We start from the raw sequence: 21,130 nt of genomic DNA on the forward strand, positions 1-21,130 counted from the left end.
ACACAAATTCATCCTGGCAAAGGCTGGGTAGCCATTCTAGATTGAACCAAAATATCTAATTGGCTCAGGCACAGAGGATCAATGCTGTTCTTCAATTGGTGAACTTCTTATGTGGAGATTAAATGGAATCATAAGATTGTAATTAGTTGTAATCATATAAATAGTGTCTTCTGGTTTTGTCTCTTTGCTGAGACAATTGCTTGGGATGGCTTTGGAAAAAACTTGTTCCTGAGGCCAGGAAGGGCTCTGAAAAGGAAGTTTTCCAGTCAGCTCTCAAATACCCCACTTATGCCCTCAAACAAAAAATGAGTTTCTTTTAGGATGATTTATTTCAAAGGCTTTTTATTTCTTCTCCCTTAAACTGCAGCCGTTTGGCCCTGCAGGGGTTTGGGAAGGCAAGGAGGCCAGCTACAGGTGCAAAGCAGCTTCATCGCTGGAGGGACACCATGCCCAAGGTGGGAATGGTAATAATGATGAAATAGACCAGAGAAACATCCATTCACTTGGAAGAGCCAGGAGTAAGAACCTACTGCTCTTGCACTAGGCCCATGTCATGCCCACTTCTGCACTCTTTTCCAGTTATGGGGTTTTAATTTGAGGGTAAATTACCCTACCAGGACGTCTGGAGCACATCCGCTATGGGAGACTGATTTCACTCTTTCATTTCCCATCCAATTGCTGAGTTTCATTATTCCATTATTTCCTTCCATTCGGTAAGATAATTCTTGGGTGAAAATATCCACCGTGTCACTCTTTTTGTAAGCCCATTCTCTAAAGAGATATAAAGTAACATCAGCCCTGCCAGGTCTGCACATGAAAAAATCTAGAAATCCGTTACCCAAAGCAAAAGTATACTCTTTGTCTGATTCGAGGCCCTATTGAGGTTTAGAAACATAGAAGACAGGGTAAGAGTGTATTTGCAGTTTATCTTGGAGCCCTTTGGAAGGAAGCTCTGTCTTGTGGAGTTTCTATTCCTCAGAAGTAATAATAACAAGCAACAATTACATAGCAGTGACTCTGTGCCAGTCACTCAACAGATTTTCATTGCGTGCACACTTGTCAACATCATTGAAGCCACTGGGAAGAAGGCAAGGAAACCATTACTGACCCTATCCCTACCCTCGTGATGCTTATACTGCATTGGGGAGCTGGGCTTAAGTGTTTGAAGTTCTGCACACTGGAAGGGGAATTAGACTTTCTGGGTCCTTCTGGGAATTACAGGGAGGAGGGAGTGGAAATTACAGGGAGATGGATGGGATTAAGTCACCTGTGCAAATTCTCAGACCCCACCCTACATCTACTGAGTCAGAAACTCTGTGGGTAAGACCAAGCAAGGCAAGTTTCACAAACTCTACTCTGATTCTTATGTGCACTGAAGTTTGAGAACCACCTGGATTTGACATAAGGAGAATACTCTACCCAGTGGAGTTTTCCAACAGCAAAATGAGCTGCCACTGCTGGTGGCATAGCATTCTCCATTGTGTGCAAACAAGACCACTCGAAACAGAAGGAATGAGGGTGTGGATTTCAGCGTTTCCCAAGCACATTTAATGATGAAATACTGTTATAATTATGAGGTGCTGACAGGACATCAATAGGAGCTTGACAATTATGCATTAAAGTCTATTGCAAAAAATACTCCCAAATGAAATAATTGCTGCCGGAAATTGTCAAAAGTTGTTCTTATACTTTATAACATACAAACAAAACAAATTAGAGAAATAAGGTCATTTTAATTTATTAATACATTAATGTGAAGATTACTAACAGCCTCTTCCATTCCCCCTGCCCCCCATCCCCCGCCCCAGAAATACCTATGACTGTATCAAGGATGGAAAAATCAAATGCTCTGATGTTCCTTCCAATCTGAGACAACATACTTTAGAAAAAATACTGGAGGGGAGCAAACATTGTATTTGAAATCACCTTGCCCTTTTCTGTGACTTCTCCGGCTCTCCATCACTTTCTTTTCCTCTTTTCTGGGCAATACTCCATCCTTGCCTCCAAGCCCCCTAGGACCTAGCTGCCATGTCTTCATCTCTCTCTCCCACCCGAACCTTCCCAATTTCCTTTGTATTTGCTCCCAGGAGGCTCATGTTCAGTGCTGTAGTCTATCCGCCCTTCTCAGCCCAGTGCTCTTCCCTCAGAGTGCAGTGCAGCCATCTGCTCAGGAACCTGTGCTGATGGGATAGCAGTTGCTAATGAGTTACTTGTTCATCTCCTGGGTAACCTGTTTGCTTTTTAACTGGAGGCTTCTAGGGCCAGCACCTGTGAGGGGAAGAGCTTTAGAATGTCAGCCTGAGAGAGGGGCACCGTGTGGAGAGAATTTCTCAGTCAAGTCCAAACTTGATCTGTCTAGTGTTTTCCAGGTCTCTGGAGTTCCATCTGCGTCCAGAACTGAAATCAAAGGTGAAACATAACCACGAGCTTGGCCTGAATTAGATAGGGGCTGCAGAGGAGAGGATTTCTTGCCACACTTCTGTTACTCAGGCAGTCTCAATCAGCTACCTCCTTGGGGTTATGATTCTGTTGGCTTTTTTTCCCAGTTGGTCCAGAAAGGGGAATGACAAGATGAAGACAGGAAGACAGGAACACTTTTCTCTGCTTTTCCCATAATCTCTGCATGTGAGTGGAGACCTGTTTATGATCATTTGTTACCATCCCCTGTCTCCCCCCGATATTTTGGCCTCATTTACAGTAGGGATTAACATGATCTAGGGCAGCCTTCTGGGTTCCTTTGTGATCATCTAAAAATGAACAAAACCCAAAGGATCCATTTCTTCTTCCCATTAATTTGAAGAAAGGCAGATGGTGCCCAATAACCTGATTTGAATTGCCAATAAAGTGCATCATCTTTTTACTAACTTGCCATTAAATTTTAACGGACGGTGTCCCTGGTGCAGAATGAGCTCCGAGAGAGGTTATTCAAAGCCTGTGGGGTGGGAGAGTGAGCAGTCAGTCTGTGTCCACACAACCTCCCTGAGGAGGAGGAGATTTGGAGCAATGAGAGAGGCTGCGGAGGGGTCTGAACTGTTGAGACTCTAGGGAAAAATGTGGCAGAAAGGGGTGAGCTGGCAGGAAAGTGGTAGTTTCCAAGAAGCTTGAGACTCATGTTGTAAATTTGAGGGCACCAACCGTATGTCACCTATTGCTAGTTCTCCACTACATTAGGTGTTTGGAGGGCAGTCACTAAAGGCTGGCTGAAGGAGTGATGAAAACTTTTGATGGATGGAAAGCATAATTTTAGTGAAGAGGGAAGAAAATACAACCAAGATAAGAAAAGGAGATACCTCCCACAAGGTACTGCAGAGTTGAAAGAAAGAGTCCTAGGCTTGGGGACTTGGGTTCTACTCCTGACTCTAATAATACATCACTGAGAAAAGTCTTATAAGTCTCCAGATGGAGGGAGATAGGTACCAAATTGCTGAAGGGACTTGCCTCCTTCATCTGCAACCAGAAACCAAGACTCCAAAACCTTCTAGTGATACTTCCACAAACGAACATGCTTGCTCTTTGCTTACGTGCTCAGTGAATGGTTTATTGAATTTCCTGACTCAAAATGGTTAATTCTGTTGATTTTTTAAAATGTCAAAATTAAATGGCTGGACTGGAAGATCGATAAGATCCTTTTCAACCCTAAAATTCCATGGTGTGGTCTACAATGTTTGTAAAAAGTCAAGTTTTCTTTTGTTTCACTAGTGCAGAGCATCAGGGTCCTCAAGCCAGCATAATTCAATTATGGTATGGGAATAAGGATATTCCATCATCTGGGAGGAGAATAAATTGTAGCATGGCCATCTCTGCTCTACGAGTTAGACATGTTGCTCCAATATGCTGGACTTAGGTAGTTTTCCCTGCTTGTTATCCTTTCCTTCTATTCTTTTCAGCTCTCCCCTTTGGAGAACCGCCTCCCTGCCATTCTCATTCCATGTAGTGATGGAGTGGCTGACCTTCTCACCCATTAGTCAAGTGGACACTTGACTAATATTCAGCCAACCAGCATATTCTACACCCTCTAGCCACAGTGTTTGGTTCGAGAGTGAGAGCTTAAGAAAGCCTAATGAAAATCAGCCTCAGGATTTTTGCCAGAACAATTGAGAATGAGACTCTCTCTTTTCTTTAGACTCACTAAACTACATGGATATAAGCTTGAAGCTGCAGGTGGCCATCAACTCTTGAGGGCATCCTGGGCCTGAAAATGAAGCTAACATAAAGGGAAACAAAACTGAGGCACAGAGAGAGATGAATTCCTTGAACATGGCGCCTGAAGGTAGATTTGCCCCTGGATGTTTCAGTCCAATGAGCCAGTAAATTCCCTCTTTTACTTAAGTTGATTTTAATTGGGTTTTGTCACTTGCAATGAGAAACGTCCCAACGAACACAGTCACCTTGATACTCAGGGTGATATGCAGGGAGAGGAGAAAGAGACACCTGCAATGTAGTGAGCACATTCAGTGAGCAATAGCATAAATACAGCTAAAATACAACTGATCAGTTAATGCTTGACCCGTTATAGTCACAGTGATAACGTGGTGGGGAGGGTTTGGTAAAGTAGAATCCTCAAGCAGTTGGCATCAGGGTCATCCAGGGAGGTTGCTTTGTTTTGTTTTGTTTTTTTCTTTCTTAAGAATTTAGATTCCAGGGCTTTACCCAGACCTGCTATTTAGAATCTGTGAATAGAGGCCTGGAATTTGTTTTCCTAAAAGATTCCCAGAGTGTAAAGTTTGAGATTCACTGTCACAGTAATGAGAGCTCAGACTTTGAAATTAGAAGGTTTGGGTTTAAATCTAGTCTCTGCCATTTACTACTTGTATGACCTTGGGCTAATAACCTTCAATCTCAGCTTTTTCAGCAGTTAATAATGCCTCATAGGGTTGTGAGAATAAATAAGAAAATGTATTCATGTAAAGTATTTGCCCTGCTGCATTTTTATATAGGGAAATTTAGAAACTATTGTTATTGGTAAAACCTACACCTATGAGAGAAGGGAGCAGACTTACGAAATGCAAAAGGAACATATAAGCATTACGTTTGAATTACAGTGCTCCTTAGAATCTATGACATAGCAGGCATAGTGGTTAAGACTGAAGTCTCTAGAGTAGGAATGTCTGAATCAAACTCTGATTCTGCCACTTGCCAGCTATGTGACCTCCTATTGAGCTGTTTGTGCCTTTGTTTTTTCATCTGTAAAATGGGATTAATATTGGTACTTAACTCACAGCTTTTTCGGGGGTAATGATGAAATAAGATACAAATGAGAAGGGCATAGACGATACTGACTAGTTTTATTACGACCATCTTCTTCTTTTCCAATTACATTAATGCTTTTCCCTTGTGGTTAATCCCCACGTAGCCTTATTCCTCTGAGATCCTCTTCCACCGGCCCCTGCTCTTTTTGTTAAATAAAAAAATTAGATTCACAGATGGCCTCCCATTCCCAGCCTTGAACTTGAGTTCAGTCTCCCTAGAGAGGGCCCCAGGCTGGGGAATGGTGGAGACGCCTGCTTTGTGCTATGAGGCCCTGGTTTTTATGCTGACAGCCTACGTGCTTGGAGAAGTGTCTGGAACTTCAAGTTGACATTTGCAATGTGTCAAAGCCCTGAGCATTTCCTTTCTAACTGAGCCCTAGGAAACCTCAGGGCCCAATATATTAAGCAAATGAAGAACTCAGGGCCCAATGTATTGAGCAAATGAAGAAAAAGCAGCCGTCTTTGGGCTGTAAGTTATGCTGATGGATATAGCACTCCAGTCCTGCCTACTGTATCTGTGTAGGTATTGAACATCCAAAAATCTGTTCCATACAACTTTTCAAGTGAAAAAAAAATATCAGCAAGCCTCATAACAAGAAAATAATTGCAGGAGCAAAATGACAATGTTTGGCAGTGCTGCAAAAGTGCTTGGAAGAATTTGAGGAAATATCTGTACCTGAAATACAAGTAGTGCCTCATCTTCCTCATTTATTAAATTAAAACATAATATTTAATGTTGCTTTTAATCTGGATTATTTAAGATTCTTAGATTCAAGATTCTATGACATTATCCAAAGGCACTTCTCTTAGGAAGTCTCTGTTCCCACTGGTTTCCAACAGTGGGAGGTGGGATGGGTGACATCTGCAGATAAAACCAGGCCGTGCTGTTGAACAGTTGGCAAATCCAAGTGATTCTCTTCTCCCTGGAATGGGTGCAGAGTTGCATATTAATTTACAATTACTCATAAAGTAGACAGCAAAGGCTTCTCTTTTGTCAACACTTAGACATACAAATTAGGTAATATTGAATGGGCAATGAATATTTCATTTCCACCTTGCCTCCTGGTGCCAATCACTGTAAATGAGGCTAGATTAATATCCGAAGTGACTCACACTCCGTTAGGTATCCAAGTCTGGGCCTCTCGGACTCGCTCATTTTGGCCTTAATTTGTCAGCTGAATTTTGTTAGTGACTATGCAAGACAGAAGCAGGAACATGTAGTTTACCTCAACTTTATGCTGGACATGAACTTCAGTTTTTCAAAGTGATCTTTGGTTCTGATAATACGGCAGAGCAAACTTGTACAAAGGATGAATAAAAAATAGAAATAGAATTTTTAAAAATACTCTGGCATAAAAGAAAAAAAAATCCCCAGGTACAAGAATTGAAGAGAGAAATCAAAGCCAGGACAGTAATGGAGAGTTGGTATTTCAGCAAAATTTTCTGACCTAGATATAAGCCCTAAGAGTTGAAGGTTGGGGATTTAACACCCACTGGGGTACAGGAAATGTGGCCTCAAGCCCTTGCTAGGTAGGGAAAATAGAACTGAGCTTCAGCATAAAGCCATGAGCCTTGAAAAGTTGCGTTGTCCGTGGGATGGTGACTACAAAAACTCCACATCTGAGTCCAGGAAAGCAGCAAGTAAGCTTGCCACCCATCTAGAACCCCAGTTAAAAAAAAAAAAAAAAGAAAGAAAAGAAAAGAAAAAGAAGTTGTGTCCAAAAAATCAAAACCCCAGGTCTGAGCCACATATGGGCATGGTGTCTAAATGTATACCAGTGATAAGTTAGCACACGTTGCCTAAGTCTATGAAACCCCTAGGATATAATAGGGGAAATTGTGAAACTGCATTGTTGGGACATTTTTACACATCAGGGCATGAAAGACTCACACCCGGAAATTTACCATCATAAAGAAGATACTAAATGCTTCAAAAGGATAATTAGCACCTTAAAGATTCGAAATAATAGACATATCTTTATGAGACTATAAAATAAGAGCATTTAAAATTATTAAAGGTAAAAGAAGTAGTATGATACAAGAAGCAGAAAATTTAAAAGAAATACATAAATGGGACTCATGCATAAGTTGGTTTGCCCGGCACGAAGGCATTTCTCAGGAGACAAGGTTCTCAATATTAAGGGAGACTCTCATTAGGCAAAGCATGTGGTGGTCATGTTACTTCCACTGGGTAACCAAAGAGATTTTAATGAAGAGACTGTTTACAAACATGTGGACAGAGTTTGGGGAAACCAGCAAGGAACAATATAGTGCCCTGGACCTAACCACAGGGAGCCACTACTACCAACTCTGGGAGGGAAAACGGCTGATAGGAGGCAGGACTAACTTACAGCTCCCACTCGGACAGACAGAGCGGTGTGTGGAGACCCACATCATGAACTTTTGCTCCATTACTACCCTCAAGTCTGAAGGGGCAAGGAGAGGGTGCCGTTACTGAAACTCTGAGAAATAAGCCCCATGGAGAAGCCCTTAATGGAAGGAAATGGGAAAGAAGCAAGGAGAATAAACACACGATTTTCACTCTCCACCTACCTTCCCTCTGAACTCCTGTTGGGACACCTCCCATTGGCTAGACTCAGCTAAAAGCCAGAGAGCAAAGAAGTTCTGTGACCTAGTCTACATAGGCCAGCCTCCTGAAACACAGATCAAGAAGGACGCAGAATGGATCTTGAAGGGTAAATGAAAAACAATCAGGACAAAAGCACAATGAAATTGACTATCTGAATACCTGTATATAAAACCTTGCAAGTTAAAGCAGATTGTGCAAAACCAGAATTAGGAGTAAAATAGCAGGCTAAAAGTTAGAAGAGCTGAGCCCTGGTGACACCTTTGGTATTCACAATCAGTGTGACTTTGAGAAAGTGTCTTTATTTACTCAAGCTTCCTTATTATTAATTAAGAATGAGGCTGGGCACGGTGGCTCACGCCTGTAATCCTAGCACTTTGGGAGGTCGAAGTGGGTGGATCACTTGAGCTCAGGAGTGTGAGACCAGCCTGGGCAACCTGCCAAGACCCTGTCTCTACCAAAAAAAAAAAAAAAAAAGAAAAAAAGAAAAAATTATCTAGGCCTGGTGGTACACACCTGTAGCCCCAGCTACTTGGGAGGCTGAAATAGGAGAATCGCATGCACCTGGGGAGGTCAAGGCTGCAGTGAGCCATGATTGTGCCACTGCACTCCAGCCTGGATGACAGAGTGAGATGCTCTCTAAAAAAAAAATTAATTAACAGTGAAATTGTTCTAGAATAGAAGTCTCACACTAGAAGCCCTTGGATCAAATCTTAGTGGAGTATATTGCTTATAGAATGTTTTAGACTAAGTCTGAATAATTCAATAACATTGAAAAATTGAGGAAAATTCTTAAAATAATGTGGATTTCTAGCTTTCTTTGTGTTTTTGTTTGGCAACCATTGTCTAAAGGCAAGGCCCTCACTCCCAGTTCTACACCGACCATCCCTTCTGGCCCACTTCGCTCATTTCTGTTACCTGCCTGCTCCTTGTGGGAACTGGTATTTGCCACCTTGAATAGCACTTTCAGCTTTCAGGTTTAACAATCTGTGAAATTTAAGGCATTCACTGTAGGTTTTGACTATGAACACAGACTTTCTGAGTTTTTTAATCGAGGTGGATTGGGAAGTTGGCAGGTGGCTGTTTTTGCATATCTTCCTTTACATCTTAAACACAGCACATATGCAGTTTTATGAAGCATATGGTTTTCCATGTGCATAACTACACTTTGTTGGTTTTTCCTTTTCCTAAGTTCTCCAAAAGCCCAGTAGAATAAACACAAGCTGCCACTTGGAAAACAATTCTGAAGAAAAGCCCAGCTGGGGAGAAAAAGTGAGGCAATCCAAAAAGCTGCCAAGTGACCACATTTTTGGTGTAAGTTTTTACAGTTCACAGAGACCATGACTCTTCTCCTCTTGGCATGATATATGATGAGCATGGTGTAAAACACCTTATGGTGACATTGCCTTTGCTCTTTGGGCTTTTGGCAGGGAATGGGTAAAAAAGGCCAATTCAACCTCTCTATGGCAGACCTTGATTGGAAACACGTGTGAACGTTTTACCTGGTGATGAGCCCTGGGTTTTACATCAGCCAACAGCCATGGCAGCAGATGACAGAAAAAAAGGGAATCTTTTCCAGGCTTGGAGAAAGATAAATCTGAAAAGGAGTTTTTCCCTGTAGACCAGCTCTTCTTAGGAGATACTCACAGTGAGTTGTCAGGTCAGGGAACTTTGAGGTAAGCATTAATGAGAATTGCACTAATTTTCCATGAGGGACCAAGAAACCGGGATTCTCTAGCCAACATTTTGTCCTAAGAACAACTACTCACCCCGCTCCATGGAGGATTTTCCCCTCAGCCCATCCCTCAGGGTTTACCCTGTGCACGGTTTCAGCTACTGCTGGAAAATGACTCAGCCAAAGAATTAAAGTGTTGAAATAGATGCTCCTAACTCCTTTGCTTGAATAAACAAGGATTGTGGGTTGAATATAAATTATTAAAATGTATTAACTTCCTCCTGGACAAGTCTGGTGCTAGTTAATCACCTTTGCCTCGAGGAAAGGTAAATGGGTTGTGTGTGTTGCAGGCTGAACTGGCACCTGATGAAATTGTTGAATAGCAAAGTTTGTCTTGATGATTCCTGTTCCAGAACATCTCCTATTCCCTTTCTGGAGTCCTGTTTGTCGTCCATCATTTCCCATTCCTGTGCCTTCCTGCTGCACACCTGGCACCTCCTATTAGCTTTATATGCCTGTCTCCCCTCCGAGCGCAGCTGTCCCCTGGCCCTCGTCAAGGCTCACTTCTCCTCTGTGCCACTATGTCAATGAGATTTCCTGATGAGTAAGGTGACTGTATAATTTAGTATCCAAAATTGGACAAGTTTGAGAGTAAAAGAGAGTTATTAATAATAGTCGTAGTCTGTTTGGGCTGCTGTAATAAAATAGTATGGACTGGGTAGCTTATAAGCAACAGACATGTATTTCTTACAGTTCTGGGGCCTGGGAAGTCCAGGATCAAGATGCTGGCAGATTCAGTGTCTGGTGAGGGCCTGCTTTCTGATTCACAGATGATGCCTTCACACTGTGTCCTCACATGGTGGAAGGGGCAAACACACTCCCTTGGGCCTCTTTTATAAGGAAACAGTCCCATTCATGAGGGTGGAACCTTGCAAAATACCCCACCTTCTAATACAATCACCTTGGGAGCTAGAATTTCAACCTGTGAATTTTTAGGGGGACATAAACTTCACACCACATCAATCATTATACCTACATGACAACATTTTAGTCCACCCCCGAGAGTATATTTGTATTTCCACAGGGGTCTTCTAATGATATTTTGTCTTGACTCAGAAAGATACTCTTAAGGTTGAAGATTCTGATATTTTGACATAGTAGCAGGTGAGCTCAACAATTTGGGGGCAGGTAAGACTTTTGTAGCAAATCAAAGCAAACCATGTAAGTGTCTAGGGAGTCTCATTTAGAAATAAATAAACGTAACACCTACCTTTGGAAACTTTTAATTTAATTTGGAAAGTCAAAACCAACAGGGATGAAAAGTGTTTGAGACAGGTTTAGAGAAAAAAAGTGCTGAGTGTCACTTTTTAATTAAAACAAATTTTAGACCTCCCTCCTCTACACCTTCCAACAACAACAACAACAACAACAAAATACTAAACTATTTATGGAGATGGGAACTTACCTTCTGTGGGCTGGCAAAAGTAAGTAGATTGACCAAAAAATAGCAAGGATTATTAATAAATGCTATGAGAGAAACAAACTAAGGGCAAAGACAACCAAGCAGGGCTACTTCAGGTATAGTCGAGAAAAGCCTCTCAGACAAGCTGTCATTAGTCTTAGACCTGAACTATGAGGATGACCCAGCCATGTGAAGAAGCAGAGGACAGCACCCAGGCCAAGAAGACAACACATGCAAAGGCCATGATTACTGGGGTGAGCTTGAGGTGCCTGGAGGATGGTCAGGAAAAGATAGTGTGGAACAAAGTAACTTGGAAAGGCAGGCTGGAACCTTGAAGGTCTCCACGGAGTCTGAATTTTATTCTAAGTATAATGAGGATCACTTGAAGTTTATGAAATTTATGTAAGCTGAAATGTACAGATCTTAAGTGTGCCATTCTACCAGGAGTGATAAGTCCATATACCCTACAACAAGTTCCCTAGTCACAACATAGAATAGTCCCATCAACCCAAGAAGTTCCCTTATGCCTTTTTCCAATCAATTACCACCCCCAGTAGGCAACCAGTCTTCTGATTTCCGTCACCCTATATATGTTTTGCCTATTCTTCACTTCATATAAATAAATTCATACACTATGTATTGTTCCGTGTCTCGCTTTCCCTCAGCATAGTATTCTTGAGATTCATCCAAGTTGTTCATCCCTCGTATTGCTGAGTAACATTCTATTGCATAAATGTTCATAATTGGCTTATCCATTCTGGTGAAGGGCTTCCCCCAGCCCCCAGGTTTTGGCCATTATAAATAAAGCTGCTATAAACATTTCTATACAAGTCTTTTTGAGGACTTCTCTTAGGTAAATAACTAGGAGTGGAATTGCTGGATCACAGACTAGGTATATTATTATTTCCTTTTATGTTTTGAATTAATCAGCTTTATTGAGGTATAATTTACATACAATAAAATTCACCTATTTTAAGTAAATTATTTGATGAGTTTTGACAAATACATACAGTGTGTAACCATCACCATAATCATAATATGGAAATTTTACATCATGCCCCAAATTTTCTCATGCCTCTTTGCAGTCGATGTCCTTCCCCTACTCATTGTCCTTGGCAGTCATTGATTTGCTCCCTGTCATCATAGTTTTACATTTCCTAGACTTTCATATGTTAATGAAATCATATGTTATATGGTCTTTTATGTCTCACTTCTTTTACTTATAATGCTTTTGATATTTATCCATGTTGATACATGTATTACTAGTTCATTCCTTTAAATTGCTGAGTGGTATTCCATTGTATGGATATGATACCATTTGTTCATCCATTCATTCATCAGTTGATACACATTTAGGATGTCTTCAGTTTTGGGCTGTTGTGAAAAAAGTTGCTATAAACATTTAAATATGATTTTTAAGAATGAAGTTGCTTAGTTATGTGCTAAGTATATGTTAACTTATATGAAAGTGAAAAATATATCCCAATATAGCTGTTCATTTTACATTTCCACTAGCAATGCCAGAGAGTTCCAGGGGCCTCACAACCTTTTTAAATTTTGACCATTCTAGGTTGGGCACGGTGGCTCATGCCTGTAATCTTAGCACTGTGCGGGAGGCCAATGAGGGAGAATTGCTTAAGCCTAGGAGTTTGAGACTAGCCTGAGCAACATAGTGAGACCCCATCTCTACTAAAAATATAAAATAAAATAAAATACATTTTGACCATTCTAGTCAGTGTGTAGTAGAATGTTATTTGATTTGGCTTTTGACAATTTGATTATGGTTTGTCTAGGTGTCAAGATCTGGCTTTATCTTAATTGGAGTTTGTTGAGCTTCTTGGATATGTAAGTTAATGTTGTTGTTGTTGTTGTTGTTGTTGTTACATCAAATGGAAAATTTGGCCATTATTTCTTCAAATGCTCTTTCTACGCCTTACCTACCTGGCCCCCACTCCCATTTGGCATCTCTTGGTATGCTTGGTGTTACTGCATGGGTCTCTGATGTTCTATTGATTTTCCTTCATTCTTTTTTCTTTTTATTCTTCAGACTGAGTCATTTCAATTGACCTATCAGGATGCTAATTAATATTTGCTAATTCTTTCTTTAGCCAGTTCAAATATGTGGTCGAACCCCTCTGGTGGATTTTCACTTCAGCTATTATGCTTTTCTACTCCAGAGCTTGTATTTGGTTCTTTTACATAATTTCGATCTCCTTAGCTATAGTCTCTATTTGGTGAGGTATCAGTCTCATAATTTCCTTTAGTTTTTTGGACATGGTATATTTTAGTCCTTTAAAGACATTTAAAATAACTGATTTAAATTATTTGTCTAGTAAGTCTAATGTCTGTGCTTTTTCAGAGAGTTTCTATTGATTGCTTTTTTTCCCTGTATATGGGTCAAATTTTCTTATTTCTTTACATATTTCATAATCTTTGTTGAAAACTGTATATTTTAAATAACATGATGCAGCAACTCTGGAAATCAGTTTCTTTCCCCTTTCTAGGGTTTGTTGTTGTTGTTGCTGCTGCTTTCTGTGTAGTTATTGTTTGTTTAATGAACTTTACTGACCTAATTCTATCAAATCTGCACTCTTTGTTGAGGGTGGCCACTGAAGTCACTGCTTAATTAGCTTACTGGACAGCTAATGACTGTGCAAATATTGTCTTAAGTGCCTAGAACCAATAAGTCACCCAGTTTTAGCAAAGCAGCTATGTGTGAACACAGGAGCATGCTCTGAACACTTGGCAAGAGAGTTGACAGCTCCACCTCAGCCCTCCATTTTGTCTTTCATGGAGCCTCATGGTCAGCCAGAAGTGACAGCTTACGGCCTTCTCAGGCCTTTCCTGACACTCTCCCATGCACGTGGCTTCTTAGATATTCAGGAATATGTCAGAGCTTTTCAGAGCCCCTATGGATATCTCATTCCTCAGATTTTCCCTTTAGGCTCTTTGGTTAATCAACTGTTTGCCCAAGCTTTATCCAGTACCTCAGACAGCCATGATGATAAGCAGTTGCCAGTAACTATCTTTGACAAATGTCCCCAGGGAGGCCCTGGCTGTGCTCTGACTCAGGTCAAATAAATACAGCCTTGCTATTGAAGTCTTCCAGGGAACCACCAGACAGGTCAAATGACAATTCTTTGGAAGTGGGGTTTTAAAGGAGCTCTAACCCTACCTATTCTGCCCCTTCCAGTGGCTGCCAGGTTGCTGGTTTTCACTGTGATAAGGGGCTGTTAATTTTCAAGGCTAAAGTAAAGCTGGAGAATGGGAATGGGAGAAGTTCAACTTACAATGCCACAAAGCTCATTGTTCTTCATGAGGTTCACCTGTTTTTCTTGAATAACTGCTTCCCTGATTCACACAATAATTTGGTTAATTCTTAGAATTCTGAAAGAGTTAATCCTGACCATTATTGCAAGTTTTCTCATTGCTTTTACAGAGGAATTTTCAAAGATGCTTACTTTGCCCTTTTTCTCACTTGGCTTTATTTTGCATTTTCCTAATGACTAATGATACCGGGGAGCTTTTCATATGCTTCGAGTAATTCTCATAGATTGAGGAAATGTCTGCTTAAATCTTTTTACATTAAAAAATTATATTACATTCTTGTTAATGAGTTTTGAAAATTCTTTATTTTGTATACAAACGTATCTCTCTACCGAGATATGTTTGGCCAATATTTTCTCCCAGTTCGTGGCATGTATTTTCAGTTTTGTAATGGTATATTTTGTAAAGCAATTTATTTTTATTTGGCTCAAGTCTAATTTATCATTTTTTTTTCTTTTATGGTTAATGCCTGTGTCCTCTCTAAGAAATCCTTCCCTAACCTAAGGTTACAAGGTTTTCTTCTAGAAGTCTTACATTGTTAGTTTTATGATTAGGTTTATAATCCACTTTGAGTTAATTTTCGTATATGGTGTAAGGTTCATTTTTGTAAATGTATATTCACTTGTTCATGAACCATTTATTGAAAAGACTATCCTACTCCTCATTAAATATCTTTAACACCTTTATCAAAAATCAATTTAACATATATAGTGATTCTATTTCTGTATCCTCTATTCTGTCTCATTTTTGTGCATGTCTATCCTTACACCATTATCACACTGTTTGATTACAATAGTAAGTCTTGAAATTATATGGTATAGTATTCTAATTTTTTTTTTTTTTTTTTTTTTTTTTTTGAGACGGAGTCTCGCTCTACCGCCCAGGCTGGAGTGCAGTGGCCGGATCTCAGCTCACTGCAAGCTCCGCCTCCCGGGTTCACGCCATTCTCCTGCCTCAGCCTCCTGAGTAGCTGGGACTACAGGCGCCCGCCACCTCGCCCGGCTAGTTTTTTGTATTTTTTAGTAGAGACGGGGTTTCACCGTGTTAGCCAGGATAGTCTCGATCTCCTGACCTCGTGATCCTCCCGTCTCGGCCTCCCAAAGTGCTGGGATTACAGGCTTGAGCCACCGCGCCCGGCCTTCTAATTTTTTTTGATAGGTGCATATTTATAAAAACCTTCCCACAGAATTCCAAAGTAGATGTGCCATTTTATCCTCCAAACAGCAATGTATTAGAGTTCCGGTTGTTTCCAAAGCTCCTGTCAACATTTGGATTGTCTGTCCTTTTTAATTTTAGCCATCCTAATGGGTATGTGATAATATCTCATGAAATGTTAATTTGTCTTTCCTTGATAATTAATGACTTAGAGCACCTTTTCATTTGCTTTCTGTCCTTACATATGTCTTATTTAGTGGTGTGTTTTGTAAAGTTTCTTTAATTGAGGTTTTGGTCTTTTAATTATTGATTTGTAAAATGATTTTATATATTCTGGAATGTATATATATATATAAATATTTTCCCCCTCTCTAAGACTTTTTCTTCCTTTTTTTTTCTAAGACAGAATCTTGCTCTGTTGCTCAGGCTGGAGTGCAGTGGTGCAATCTTGGCTCACTGCAACGCCCAACTTCTGAGTTTAAGTGATTCTCTTGCCTCAGCCTCTCGAGTAGCTGGAATTACAGGCCTGAGTCACTATGCCTGGCTAATTCTTGTATTTTTAGTAGAGACGGGGTTTCACCATGTTGGCCAGGCTGGTCTCAACCTCCTGAGCTCATGATTCTCCAGCCTCGGCCTCCCAAAGTGCTGGGATTACAGGCATGAACCACCATGCACAGCCTCTTCCATTTTCTTAATTGTGTTTTCTGATGAACATTAAGCTTTTAATTTTGATGAAGTCCATTTGATTTTTTTCTTTAACCATTAGTGCTTTTTGTTTTGCCTTTCCTAAGGTTGTGAGTGACTTTCTTGACTTTTTAAAATAGAAACAGCACACTTTTCATTTTTATGTTTGGATTTATGATTCATTTTGAATTATATTTTTGGCCATTATAGTGGTTAATTATTATTTTTTTTTCTGATGTTTATCCAGTTGTTTCTGAGCCAGCTCCTTTCTCCCTTTGAACTGCCTTAGTGCTTCCTTGAAACATTTTTTTTTTCTTTACAATTTTTATTTTATTTAATCTTCACAACAATTCCACTGGGTTAATATTAGCACCATTACATTTTTTTATTATACTTTAAGAATATACATCCTTGAAGCATTTTAAGCAGAGAAGTACTATGATGCATTTGCTGATGTGAGCAACATGGACTGGAGGTAGTAGGGAGATCAGTTAGGAGGCGACTGCAGCAGTCCAGGAGTGTTGTGATCGTGGCTGCAGTCAAGGCAGCAGTAGTGGAGATGGAGAGAAGAGGAAGTCACTATGTTAGTCCAGATTGTTGGAGACTGATTTGTGTTGATCCTGCATGCTTCCCACTTTCACCAGTCTCCACAGTTTCAGCACACAGAAAGGGACAACACAACGTGATAGTCTAATTCCATGAATGATGAGTCAAGTGTTGGCAGTTTCAGTCTAGGCTCTGCCACTAAATCTTAACTAACCTTATGAAAAAAGCATTTTCTCATAAAAAAACTAGGTCATTAATGATGTCATCTTTCATACTAAAATGATGTAATTCTATGCTGTTCTCTGAATGCTCCAGGAAAGGTAGCCAATGAATTCCTGATGTCAATAAACTCTTTTTGATCTTTACCTAATCTGAGCTCTCTGTAACACTAGGGACTTTACCAACCATTCCTTTCCCCTTGAAATTCCCATTTTCCTGGGCTTCCATGCCTCTACTCTCCTGATTTCCCAATTTTCTCTCTGGTCAGTTTTTCCCAGTCTCCATTGCTGCTTCCCCTCAATTTGCACAACTTCTAAATGTTGGCCTTACCAGACTCTTACCATGGGCACATTCTAATTCCACATTTCTTCTGGGTCATCTCTTTCATATTCATGACTTCAGGTATCTAGATACTATTTCTTCAGGTATCTAGATGCTATTTTACATATAGAATTTTTTATTTTTATTTTTGAGACAGATTCTTGTTCTGTTGCCCAGAGTGCAGTGGCACAATCTCAGCTCACTGCAGCCTCCGCCACCCAGGTTCAAGTGATTCTCATGCCTCAGTCTCCCAAGTAGGGGGGACTACAGGCACAGGCCACCACACCCAGCTAATTTTTGTATTTTTAGTAGAGACAGGGTTTCACCCTGTTGGACAGGCTGGTCTCAAACTCCTGACCTCAAGTGATCCACCCACCTCGGCCTCCCAAAGTGCTGGGATTACAGGGTGATACTATTTCACACATTTCTATCACCAGATGATGTCTTTCTCTCTTGCATTCTGAACTTACATAGTTAACGTTTACCTGGTCATCTGTACCCAGCTATGTCCTAAGTCCAAAATTTAACTCATTAACGTATCCCCTAAAACAATCTCCCCTCCTTGATTCCCTGTTCTGATGACTTCTATTTCTATCTACCCAACCTCCCAAATCAGATGCCTGAGAGTCATTGTAAACTCCTTTCTCTCCTTGACTCTCCACAACCAATCCCCAAACACTTCCCTTCTCTTTCCTAGATATTTTTCATGTTCTTATCCAAATTGGAAGGCTTATGAAAAAGGGTCACTATTAGTAATAATGCCAAGATAACCAGTGTAAACCAGTATGATTCTGGGCAAACAGCAATGTATGATTAGCCTAATGTTGAGAAACAGAAATAATTCATTCCAGAGTGGTTTCAGAAAGCACATTGCTCTCGAAGAACTGAGAGAATTACAGTCTGCTTAGTCTAGGGTGTGTGATGCAGACTTACACAGTGAGAGATGAAGCTGGAAAGGTCATTGCAATACCAGATTCTGCAGGTGTAAAATATTTCTCACCTTGAAATTATCCATGAGTGGTAAACAGTACTGGTCGTTTGCTTAGAATTAATTTTCTTTCCTTCCTAGCAAAAGCCATCTCCCATGTAACCACATACTTCAGGAGAAGCTGACCCTACACCCAGCTCTACTAGTGAGTCTAATTTGTCCAAGGGTCTTCTTTTCCCTTTGCTAGAGATTGGCTCATGGCTCAAATGATCCAACTCCAGCCAATGAAACATTAGGGGAGTCTGCTGGAGGATTTCCAAAAAGAGTTTCCTCATTCCAAACAGAAAACCATAAGAAAGGAATGTCATGCCTATAATTGCTGCAGCTATTTTAATTCCAAGTATGAGGTTGAAACAATCATGGATGGCCAAGTGAAGAGATGGAAAAAGCAGGATTCAGGATAACTTTGTGAGTTGCTAAGTTACCAACCCCTGCCCTACTTCTGGACTTCTGAAATATGAAATGATACTTGCTTTGTTACTTAAGTCAGGATTTTCTGTTACTTATAGCCAATGACACTCTGATATGCCATGAAATTTAAGAATGTGAAGTAATGGCCTTGACTTTCACGGAACTGGAAGGAGTGTGACTGCCATGTCACTTACTGTCACTATCACTTGTTTGACAATTACAGCTGCTGTTTATCTTACCTTGTGTTGTTGCTTATTTTTCCATGTGATTATGTTGAATATGCATCTAATCTGGAACTTCAAAGAATCAGTTAGAGATAGATCTTACTTCTTTGTAGGCCCATAATCCATTACATAACCCACACATTTTTGTCAATTATTGACTTCCCCCTTATTCTACCCACATAGATTTTTTTGGAAGATGACCAAAATGCTATCTCTATTTGGAGATAATAATTAGTCTCATCTTCATTGGCTTCCTCTTGAATGCAGAGGGAATTATCGGATGAGTACATTGGAACATGGTCGCCATGTGGCCTGCTGCCCCCATGTACCACTTGGAGACCAGCCTAGCATGGAAATGACCAGATGTTGGAAGCTGAGCTACTGGTGAGTAAAATAAATAAGTTAGCTGTACCACTTCCCATCTGCATGGACAGCTTCTGCATTGCGAAACTACGGGTGCATGTCATTTCACATGGCAGCAGTTAATCTCTTAACCCCTTCCTAAACTTGGCATTGGAAAGCCCTAGATGGCCAATTAGGCTGTGTGGGTATATGTACACTAGTGCCCATCTGCCACAGGAATTGGAATCAGTGGCTCAACTCAAGTCAGTACCCAGATACACAGATGCTCTGGGATCTGAGGAAGTGACTTATAGAAAATGAAAAATGACCAGGTAAAGGCAATATGAAGGGAAGTAGAGGAGCTTATTAGGCAGCTCTGGACAAGCAGAGAAAAGTGATGGTTCAACATGTAGGGTGTGCCAAAAATGGGCTTGTTTCACTGGTTATTTGAACACAGAAGCAGGGCTTTCTGTCTCTCTCTCTCTCTCTCTCTCTTTCTCTCCATTCATTAATTATTTTTCTGAGTAGACTAATAATATACGCTTTTTGTGAAACATTTGAGAAATGGAAGAAAGTATAAGAAAAAAATAAAAATCACCTATACATGTATCTCCTAATATTTCATTATATCTGTACAGGCCCATTTCTTTCTAGTTTTGTGATCATTTATTCGGTCAACATTTCCACAAATATTTAATGCATTTTGTATGTGTCAGGCACCATACCAGGCACTAAGAATATAGTTGTGATCAATAATTGGCATAATTCCTTATAGAACTTTGGGTCTAGCAGAAGTGACATATAAACACACAACTGCATTAAGAATTATTTAATCTCAAATTTGACAAGCTCCGCAAAGAACAAGCACTAAGTCTTTGGGAAGAATGGGGCATCCTAACCTAGCCTGGATGTAGGGAGTGCACCTAAAAGAAAAACTCTGAAGCTGAGACTAGACTAGTGAGAAACTGCTGGCCAGGGGTGAATGTGTTGGTCCTAGAGGGGTAGAGTAGGGGCAGGCTGGGAATAGAAAGGAAAATTGCCGATGGAGGGAACAGCTTGCCTGAGGTCCTGATGAGGAGACAATGACTAGATGGGGGTGAAATGGCTTTGTGGAAATTAGAAAGAAAAATAGGAGCCAGATCCTACAAGACAAGTGTTGACAAACAATAGCCCAAGGGCCAAATCTAGCACCCCACCTATTTTTGTGAATAAAGTTTTATTGGAACAGAGCCACACCCACTCATTTATATAATGTCTGTAGTTGTTTTCACACCACACTGTCAGGGATGAATAGTTGTTACAGAGACTGCAGGGTCCATAATGCTTAAAATATTTACTATCTGGCCCTTTCCAGAAAACTTTGCTGACCCCTGCTATGGGGTTTTGTGGCGGGGCGTATGGTGGAATTCTTTTATCACAAGTACAATGGAAAGGCTTTGAGAGGAAAGCAAGGAAGACATCATCAGATTTTTCTTTTAAAAGAACTCTAGCTACAGAAGCATGTAGAGATTAGAACTGGGGACTCTGGGTGGATATTGGGCACCTAAGAGTATCCAGGAGACAGATGTTGATGGTTTGGACTCAGGATGTGCCAAGTGGACACAGGAAAAAAGAAACAGATTTGAGATCTCTTTAGCATTTGTATCGGACAGGACTTGATGGCTGATTGGGAGGGGAAGTAAGGATAGAGAGGTGTTCAGGAACACCCAGGTTTCTGCCTGGTGCACCTGCATGGATGAGGGTGTCATCAACCAAATGGGGAGCCATGGAGGAGAAGCAAGATTGAGAGGGAAAGTCAGGAGCTTTTAGCGCCTGTCTAATGTAATCACAATGGGTAATATGATAAATCCCCTATTAATGGACATGTAGATTGTTCCTATTATTTTTCTTTTCAAAATAATGCTGCGATGCAGCAAAAGGAACAGTCAGCAGAGTAGACA

The 21,130-nt window shown here is 40.5% G+C and overlaps 1 protein-coding gene across 3 annotated transcripts in view; it reads left to right on the forward strand.

Annotated features, from left to right (window-relative positions):
• The window catches only part of LOC106999016 (uncharacterized), a 252,474-nt gene that overhangs the window by 215,341 nt on the left and 16,003 nt on the right, over positions 1 to 21,130 (forward strand). For 2 of the 3 annotated variants that reach the window (XR_013394984.1, XR_003730608.2), the window contains exon 1: positions 17,502 to 19,232. The exons of the other annotated variant lie outside the window; for it this stretch is intronic. The gene's annotated coding sequence lies outside the window, so the exon portion shown is untranslated. Of the gene's footprint in view, positions 1 to 17,501; positions 19,233 to 21,130 lie in introns of those variants that run through there. 3 annotated transcript variants of the gene reach the window in all.

This window comes from Macaca mulatta, chromosome 6, assembly GCF_049350105.2.
Source record: "Macaca mulatta isolate MMU2019108-1 chromosome 6, T2T-MMU8v2.0, whole genome shotgun sequence".
In the NCBI taxonomy this organism is placed as follows: Eukaryota; Metazoa; Chordata; class Mammalia; order Primates; family Cercopithecidae; genus Macaca; species Macaca mulatta.